Source organism: Gorilla gorilla, chromosome 2 (assembly GCF_029281585.2).
Source record: "Gorilla gorilla gorilla isolate KB3781 chromosome 2, NHGRI_mGorGor1-v2.1_pri, whole genome shotgun sequence".
Taxonomy (NCBI): Eukaryota; Metazoa; Chordata; class Mammalia; order Primates; family Hominidae; genus Gorilla; species Gorilla gorilla.
The window spans coordinates 196920291-196930820 of record NC_086017.1 but is presented as its reverse complement, the minus strand read 5'-3'; positions in this window follow the sequence as shown (position 1 = coordinate 196930820).

Sequence of the window (10530 nt, the reverse complement as noted above, 5' to 3'; positions counted from 1 at the left end):
AGCTAGTAAGTGAAAGAGAACTTAATGTTAGGACTGCTGGCTTCATTACAGCACTTTCCACTATGTCTTCCTTTCTCAGAGGAGCAGTGTACAATGGGAGGAGGCAAGAAACATGGAGAAGGGATAGAACGTCAGGGAAGTCAAGTACAGTATAAATTAGAAGCCACGAACTAAAGATGAAACTCCCATGGTCTGTGGGCAGGGAGGGGGTGTTTACTTACATGCCGAGTTTGACAGGCCACCGTCCCAATAATAGACATTTAATTATAAAACAATAGGCTCCTGGTGCTTCTGCCATCAAGACCTTAGAACATGTTGCCTTGACCATTCTCTAAGGCCCACCACAAAGTCGTCTCTGGTCTGAGATGCTGTAAAATTCCTCACAGTTTAAGCCCAGAGTACCCATGAGGAAAAGATGGGCTGTATCTTCCATGAGTCAGCTTACAACCCAAACCCAAGTTTCCTTTCTGGCCCCACTCTCCCATGCTCAATGTTTAGCAAGTCTGGGCACACTTGATTCCACCATAACTTCTCAAATATGGTCTATGAATCACCTGCCAGGATTGTGTGGGGCACTAGTAAAAACACAGACTTCTGGGTTCCTTACGTCTAGATGACCCCAGGAGCGGGACCCTGGAATATGAGTTGTTGTTGTTTTTTTTTTTTTTTTTTTTTTTTTTTTGAGACAGAGTTTCGCCGTTGTTGCCCAGGCTGGAGTGCAATGGCGCGATCTTGGCTTACTGCAATCTCCGTTTCCCAGGTTCAAGTGATTCTCCTGCCTCAGCCTCCCAAGTAGCTGGGATTACAGGCATGCGCCACCATGCCCAGCTAATTTTGTATTTTTGGTAGAGACAGAGTTTCTCCATGTTGGTCACGCTGGTCTAGAACTCTTGATCTCAAGTGATCCACCTGCCTTGGCCTCCCGAAGTGCTGGGATCACAGCCTTGAGCCACCGCGCCCAGCCTGCATATTGAAGTTTCTAAACTACTCTTTCTTGGTAGGGATTGGTATCTGAAATCCAGGGGATATAACTAGACAAGACACAACCAAGGTTTCATTGTGTTAGCTCAACCATTCCCTGAGAGAAGAAGAGTTAAAAACTGAATAGGAAGAAATGGACTTATTTGCACCTTAATAAAGCAACCTGAGAATTGTATCCAATTTTTGTTTTTATTTTTTGAGACTGGTTGGCACCCAGGATGGAGTGCAGTGGCACAATCACTACTCACTGCAGCCTCAACCTTCCAGGCTCAAGTGATCTTTCCACCTCAGCCTCCTGAGTAGCTGGGGCTACAGGTGCACACCACTGCACCTGGCTAATTTTTAAAATTTTTTTGTAGTGACAAAGTCTCACTATGTAGCCCAGTCTGGTCTCAAATTCCTAGGGCTGAAACGATCCTCCTGTCTCGGCCTCCCAAAGTGTTGAGATTACAGCCATGAGCCACCACATCTGGCCAGAAATCCCTACATTGAGAAGCAATTCAGAATGCTGGTAAAAGAGGAGCTGTTAAGTCAAATCTTTATTGTGATTTCGATCTAGTTATTTGTCCTTCGGTAAGTTACTTATCTCCAAACCACAGTTTTTCTGTAAAATGGGTATAATAAGATCAACCTCATATTTGTTTGAGCTCATGCATCTAAAGTCCTTAACACTACACCAGGGGCATAGTACAAAATCAGTCATTCCATCTTGAGGACATCAATATAAAATATAGACTGGAAAAATTATAACAATAAAAACCTTAAAAATGTGAAAAGGCAAATATCCACAGGAAGCAGGACAATGGAAACCATGAGGTTTGAGGGATTTCTTCAGTTCTCCTACAGATGTTTTATTGCATAAGAATAGACCAGTATCCATCACCCAGCTGCTATATGATGATATAAGTTAGATCCCTGGCTCAAAGGTCACCATTTCCAGAGAATCTGTTGGTTTTCCTCACTGGGAGTGTCTCCAATCTCTCCTCAGGCATGTACCACCTTTCCATCTTTGTTATAATTGACTCATGTGCCCTTAGACCATAGATTCATTGACAAAAGTTGCTTTTTCACTTTTTTTTTTTTGAGACTTAGTCTTGCTATCACCCAGGCTGGAGTGCAGTGACACGATCTCAGCTCATTGCAACCTCCGCCTCCCAGGTTCAAGTGATTCTTGTGCCTCAGCCTCCCAAGTAGCTGGGAGTATAGGCATGCACCACCGTGCCTGGCTAATTGTCGTATTTTTAGTACAAATTATGCTATCAGGTGATCTGCCCACCTCGGCCTCCCAAAGTGCTGGAATTACAGGTGTGAGCCACCATACCTGATCTTCTCCACTGTTTTTTATTATTGCTGTACATTTATATATTTAAATGCATTATAGTACTGCTTGGATTTCTTCCATGTGCCCCTGCAAATTCACTCTCTACCCCTCCCTGCCCTACTGTTTCTGGAAGCTGCTCATTATAAATGGCACCAATGGGCTTCCTTGCTCTCCACCTCTGCTTCAGTTTAGCCATTAGGGGCCCCTGGCAGGAATGGGAGGAGAGTAAGATAATGTTTATTCTGAAGTTCCCAACCTGTCATGCTGCACTAAGTAGTGACTTACGTTCTACTCAAGTCCATGATTTCTATTGGGTAGTCCTCTTCCATAGCTTTTTTTGTTCCATTAAGCTGTACTTCTTGTCACCCTTTAGGCCAAGGAGTTGAAACTGCTCCCTGTGGCTCTAGTGGCAGGGTGCTTCACCAACCCATGTTTATGTCCCTTAAGCCCACCCACACTTCTAAACAGTACAGTTGTCCTTCAGTATCCTCTTTGGAATCTCAAGACCCCCATGAAGATACCAAAATCCATGGATGCTCAAGCTCCTTACATAAAATGGTGTAGTATTTGCATATAACCTGTGCACATCCTCTCATACACTTTTTTTTTTTTTTTTGAGACAGAGTCTTGCTCTGTCGCCCAGGCTGGAGTGCAGTGGCGCAATCTTGGCTCACTGCAACCTCTGCCTCCCGGGTTTAAGTGATTCTTATGCCTCAGCCTCCTGAGTAGTTGGGATTACAGGGGTGCACCACCATACCTGGCTAATTTTGTAATTTTTGTATATATTTTTTTTGAGATGGGGTCTTGCTGTGTTGCCAGGCTGGAGTGCAATGGTGTAATCTCTGCTCACTGCAACCTCCGCCTTCCAGGTTCAAGCGATTCCCCTGCCTCAGCCTCCTGAGTAGCTGGGACTACAGGCACGGGCTACCATGCCTGGCTAATTTTTCGTGTTTTAGTAGAGACGAGGTTTCACCATGTTGGCCAGGATGGTCTCGATCTCCTGACCTCATGATCCACCTGCCTTGGCCTCCCAAAGTGCTGGGATTACAGGCACGAGCCACTGCGCCTGGTCATTTTTGTATTTTTAGTAGAGACAGGGTTTCTCCATGTTGGCCAGGCTGGTCTCAAACTCCTGGCCTCAAGTGTATCCTCCCAAAGTGATCCCATATACTTTAAATTATCTCTAGATTACTTATAACACCTAATACACTGTAAATACTATGTAAATAGTTGTTATATTGTTTTAAAAATTTGCATCTTTTTTTATTTTTAATTTTTTAAATGGTGTCTTATTCTGTTGCCCAGGCTGGAATGCAATGGTGTGATCATAGGTCCCTGCAGCGTAGAACTTCCGGGCTCAAGTGATACTCCTGCCTCAGCCTACCAGATAACCGGGACTACTGGTAAGCAAAGCCAAGCCCAGCTAACTTTTTTTCTTTTTTTTTTTGTAGAGAAAGGGTCTCACTTTGTTGCTGGTCTCAATCTCCTGGTCTCAAGCAATCCTCCTGCTTCAGCTGTCCAAAGTGCTGGGATTACAGATGTGAGGCACCTCACCTGACCTATTTCTATTATTATTTGTTGTTATGTTGTTATTTTTATTGTTTTCTGAATATTTTCAATCCATGGCTGGTTAATCCAAGGACACAGAAGACCTACTATACTTCTATGAGATTTTTAATCACCCTGATTAAGTTAGCCATCTGTTTCCTACCAGGAGCCTGACTAATACATGTACTAAAAGCCTTATTTTTTTAAAGAAAGTCTCCTCATTTGGCTGGGCACAGTGGCTCACGCCTGTAATACTAGCACTTTGGGAGGCCAAGGTGGGTGGATCATAAGGTCAGGAGTTCAAGACCATCATGGCCAACTTAGTGAAACCTCGTCTCTACTAAAAATACAAAAAAAAAAAAAAAAAAAAAAGCCGGGTGTGGTGGTGTGTGCCTGTAATCCCAGCTACTCGGGAGGTGAGGCAGGAGAATCACTTGAACGCAGGAGGCAGAGAATTCAGTGAGCCGAGATTGCGCCATTGCACTCCAGCCCGGGTGACAGTGCAAAACTCCATCTCAAAAAATAAAATAAAATAAAAATAAAAATAAAAAATAAAGTCTCCTCACTTTTGAAGCTCTTTCTTCTTTAGGTATTTATCTATGTATTTCTAACTAATTTGCTTATGCCATTCTTAGATTTTTCAATTTTAGCCATTATCTGTTAACTTCCCATCAAGTCAATGGCACAAAGGTCAGGGGTACAAGTGCAGGTTTGTTATATAGGTAAACTTGTGTCATGGGGTTTGTTTATACAGATTATTTCATGAGGTATTAAGGCTAGTACTCACTAGTTATTTATTTTTCCTGATCCTCTCCCTCCTTCCACCCTCCAAAAGGCCCCAGTGTGTGTTTTTCCCTTCTTCTTCTTTTTTTTGGAAACCAGAGTCTGTCACCCAGGCTGGTGTGCAGTGACGCGATCTCAGCTCACTGCAACCTCTGCCTCCTGGGTTCAAGGGATTCTCATGCCTCAGCCTCCTGCGTAGCTGGGATTACAGGTGTGCGCCACCATGCCTGGCTGGTTTTTTGTATTTTTAGTAGAGACAGGGTTTCTTCATGTTGGCCAGGCTGGTCTCAAACTCCTTGGCTTCAAGTGATTCACCTGCCTCAGACTCCCAAAGTGCTGGGATTACAGGTGTGAGCCACGGCGCCCGGCCTGTTGTTCTCATCTTGTGTACAAGTGTTGCCATCATTTTGCTCCCACTTATAAGTGAGAACATGTGGTATTTGGTTTTCTGTTCCTGAATTAGTTTGCTAAGGATAATGGCCTCCATCTCCATTCATGTCCCTGCAAAGGACACGATCTCATTCTTTTTTATGGCTGCACCAACAACCTTTTTATGGAGCTTGAGAAACTGATACTAAACTTTATACAGAAAGGCAAACATACAAGAATAGCCAGGAAAATACTAAGAAAAGAAAAAAGTCACAAGGGGGACTTGGCCTACCAGACATGAAAACATACCATAAAGCCTTTACAACAGTAGAGTATGGTAATATGGATAGACCAGTAGAAAAGAAAGTCCAGAAGTAGGACCAAGTACATATGGAACTTTAGTATGTAATAAAGACGGTGTCTCAAAACACCTGGGCCAAAAGGATTTTTAAAATAAATGGTACTGGAACAATTAGGTACTTAGAAGAAAAAGGTAAAAGGAGATCCATACCTCATACCATCGACAAGAACAAATTCCAAGTGGATCAAGAATCGATCAAAAAAAAAAAAAAAGAATCGATCTATCTACCTACCTACCTACCTATTTATGTATCTATCTATCACCATACACATACTGTTTTTAAAATGAGTTAATTTCTCTTTAATCTGGGGTAGGGGAAAGCATTCTAACTATAACTCAAAATTAAATAAAATGAAATAAAAGATTGATAAACTTGACTACATAAAAGTAAAACCTTTTGCATAGGAAGAAACACCATGAACAATGTAAAAAGACAATTAAAACCTGGGAGAAAATATTTGTAACACGTATCTCAGACAAAAACTTTACATTCATAATATTTAAATAACCATAAAAGTTGAGAAGAAAAATAGATCAAAACTCTTCAATAGAAGAATGGGCAAAAGACATGAACAGAGAATGTATCCCCAACAACAACAAAAAAGATGATCTTTAAACACATGAAAAAAAAGTTCGTTTTCACTCATAATGAGAGAATTACAAATTAAAACTACACTGAGATACAATTTCTCACTTATCAGATTGGCAAAAAGTAAAAAGCGTAATCACAGAGTTTGTTGGCAGGCTGTTGGGAAACAGGCACTCATACAGTGCTGGTGGAATGCAAGCTGGTATAATCTCTATGGAGAATTTCACAATAAATATTTAACACACATACACATGCACAGTGCACACGTTATTATTTTTTGACCTAGCAACCTTACTCCTAGGAATTTACCCTGAAGATAAACCTCCAACAATACATACATACTAGGTTATTCATAGCATCATTTTTGTAAAATTACAATATATTGGAAGTCACTGACATGCCCATATATATGGCATATGAGTATTATGCAGCTGTTTAAAAAAGGAGAAAGATTTCTATGAACTGATACAAGATCTCTTGTTAAAGGAAGAAACCAAAGTGGAAAAGAGTATTGGCAATATGCTACCATTTTTGTAGGAAAGGAGGAAATATGCATGTATATGTTCATTTGTGTAATAAGAAACAGGAAAGGCTGGGTGCAGTGGCTCATGCCTGTAATCCCAGCACTTTGGGAGGCCGAGGCGGGCGGATCACGAGGTCAGGACATCGAGACCATCCTGGCTAACTCGGTGAAACCCCGTCTCTGCTAAAAATACAAAAAAAATGAGCCGGGTGTGGTAGCGGGTGCCTGTGGTCCCAGCTACTCGGGAGGCTGAGGCAGGAGAATGGTGTGAACCCGGGATGCGGAGCTTGTAGTGAGCCGAGATCGCGCCACTGCGCTCCAGTCCAGCCGACAGACCGAGACTCCGTCTCAAAAAAAAAAAACAAACAAAAAAAAACACAGGAAAGAGAAACCAGAAGTTAATACAATTGTTTACCCTCAGGGATTGGGTGGAAATGAACTGGACAGAATAGAAGGAATGGGGAGGGGATGGAATTCCTCTGACTATACATTCTGTGTTTTGCAATCTTGTTAATATTTTACTTAACAACAAAAAGAAAAACAACTAGGATGGCGGCGGGTAGGGGGTGGTGGGAAACAAAGTAGAAAAAACAGAAGCGGCCTGGCGTGGTGGCTCACGCCTGTAATCCCAGCACTTTGGGAGGTCGAGGCAGGCGGATCACGAGGTCAGGAGTTCGAGACCAGCCTGGCCAATATGGTGAAATCCCATCTCTACTAAAAATACAAAAATTAGCTGGGCTTGGTGGCGCACACCTGTAGTCCCAGCTACTTGGGAGGCTGAGACAGAACTGCTTGAACCTGGGAGGCGGAGGTTGCAGTGAGCCAAGATTGTGCCACTGCACTCCAGCCTGGGCAACAGAGTGAGACTCTTTCTCCAAAAAAAAAAAAGAAAGAAAAAGAAAAGAAAAGAAACAGCAGAAGCAAATGAATCAATCCAATTTTAAGTGTGTAAGATTGAATAAGTAAATACATTGTAGATAATGGGAGCCAGGTTTCTCACTATTGAAGGAAAGAGTTACAAATATGAAAAGTGGGAAGGAGAATCTTACAGTGTTTCACTGGAATCAGAAGTATCAGTGTGGGCTGGGTGTGGTGGCTCACACCTGTAATCCCAGCACTTTGGGAGGGCAAGGCGGGTGGATCACCCGAGGTCAGGAGTTTGAGACCAGCCTGGCTAACATGGTGAAACCCTGTTTCTACTAAATAAACAAATATACAAAAATTAGCCAGGCGTGGTGGCGGGCACCTATAACCCCAGCTACTCGGGAGGCTGAGGCAGGAGAATCCCTTGAACCTGGGAGACGGAGGTTGCAGTGAGCTGAGGTCGCACCACTGCACTCCAGCCTGGGTGACAGAGTGAGACTCTGTCTCAAAAAACAAACAAAACAAAGAAAGTATTAGTGTGAACTTGTGATTTTTTTTTTTTTTTTGAGACAGAGTCTCACTCTGTTGCCCAGGCTGGAGTACAGTGGCATGATCTCAGCTCACTGCAACCTCTGCCTCTCGGGTTCAAGCGATTCTCTGCCTGAGCCTCCCAAGTAGCTGGGATTATAGGTGCCTGCCACTATGCCCAGCTAATTTTTTTTTTTTTTGTATTTTTAGTAAAGACGGGATTTCATTATCTTGGCCAGGCTGGTCTTGAACCCTTGACCTTGTGATCCACCTGCCTCGGCCTCCCAAAGTGCTGGGATTACAGGCATGACCTACTGTGCCCAGCCCAAACTTGTGATTTTTAATACAGCACTAGCCAGAATAGACAGGTGTAGGTCTATGTGTGTGTTTATGTATATAATCTATTACCTACCTCCTTCAACTAAGAGGGTGTAGAATCAATGATATTCCTGTAGCAATGAGCATATGTAGCATGCAGATCTTGGTTTATAAATACTAAAAAGTACCTAGACTCCTTGGGTAAGTGGTTGATTATAGGCAAGGCAGATAAAGTACAAACCTAAAACAGTAACAGAAGTTCACACGTGCCAGCTTGAAGGGGCTCTTGCTGGCCAAATCTGAGACAATTTGAGCATCAAAATACTTACTAATAGTAAACATTTATGTCACTTTAAATACAGTAGGAATTCAGGCCAGGCGTGGTGGGTCACGCAGCACTTTGGGAGGCCAAGGTGGGCGGATCACCTGAGGTCAGGAGTTTGAGACCAGCCTGGCCAACGTGGTTCAGAGTGACAGAGCCAGACTGAGCAAGACTCCATCATAAAAACAAACAAAGAAAAAAAAAAAAAAGAATCCATTTGTCCACAGTGATACAATACATGGGATGAAGGGAAAGCTCTTACAGTAGAAAGTTAACTAATAAATATAAAAGAAATGATTAAATCAGAATCACCGCTTGTCAACCCTAATAATAATTAATCCAAGCAAGACTCAACACTAGATACTAAAACTCGTGGTTGAAATTTTGATGGGTAACAGAGCATCTACATAGTTTCAAAGTATCTCCCCAAGAGATACTTAGTAATTTTACAATGAAGAAACCTGATACATACTGACACACTGCCTTAACCAAGGGAGCAAAGTTAACATCACCAATAATGGGACCAATCAACAAGTGCTTCCAGACACAATGCACATTATCTGACCATAATTATAACCTCTGTGGCATTCCTGCAAGACAATACAGCACATAAATCTAATCATACGAAAACATCAAACTCATATTCAATGGCATTCTACCAAATAAATAGCCCGTAGTAATCAACATCAATGTCATGAAAAACAAAGAATGACTGAAGAACTGTCCAAATTAAAGGAGAGTAAAGAGACTAGGTAACCATACACAACAAATGATTTCGGATTTTCTTTTGCAATAATATTGACACGATTCATAAAATTTGAAATTTGAAGAGTCTGCAGATTATAGTATCAATGTTTATTTACTGGTTTTTATCTTTGTACTAGGAATAGACTTTTCTTTCTTTTTTTTTTGAGACATAGTTTCCCTCTTGTGTCCAGGCAGGAGTGCAATGGCGTGATCTTGGCTCACTGCAACCTCTGCTTCCCGGGTTCAAGTGATTCTCCTGCTTCAGCCTCCCGAGTAGCTGGGATTACAGGCACGCGTCACCACACCCTGCTAATTTTTGTATTATTAGCAGAGACAGGGTTTCACCATGTTGGCCAGGCTGGTCTCGAACTCCTGACCTCAGGTGATCCACCCGCCTCGGCCTCCCAAAGTGCTGGGATTACAGGCGTGAGCCACCGTGCCCGGCCTCATTTTTTTTTTAAGCAGATACAAACTGAGGTATTTAGGCATATGATTCAGAGAAACATAAAAGATAAAACAAATGTTAACATTTGGGGAATCTGGGTAAAGAGTATATGGGACTTCTTGTAATATTATTGTGTATATATACACACACATATACATATTTTTTTTTAAATGTAGATTCTGGGTAAGCATATTAAGAACGTACTGTAAAACAAAACAAAAGAAAAATAGATTCGTGGGCTTCTACCCTGAAAATTCTGATTCAGGAGTTCTCATGGTAGGTCTTGGGAATCTGTATTTTTGAAGGTTTTCTTGGTGATTATGATGCACATCTGACAAGAATTAACCTCTGTCTCAAAGTAATAAAGATGTAACTAAACATCCATGTACCTGCCACCTACTTTTAAAAAACAAAAATTGGCGGGGCTCGGTGGCTCACGCCTGTAATCCCATCACTTTGGGAGGCCAAGACTGGCAGATCACCTGAGGTCGGGAGTTCGAGACCAGTCTGGCCAACATGGAGAAACTCCCTCTCTACTAAAAATATAAAAATTAGCCGGGCGTGGTGGTGCATGCCTGCAATCCCAGTTACTCGGGAGGCTGAGGCAGGAGAATCACTTGAATCCGAGAGGCAGAGGTTGTGGTGAGCCAAGATTGCGCTATTGCTCTCCAGCCTGGGCAACAAGAGTGAAACTCCGTGTAAAAAAAATAATAAAATTAAAAAAATAGAAATTCTATCTGTGCCCTTCCACCTCCCCCATTCCCCCTCCTTAAAGGTAATAATTATCCCCAATTTAGAGTTTGCTGTTCCCATGCATGTTTTTGTATAATT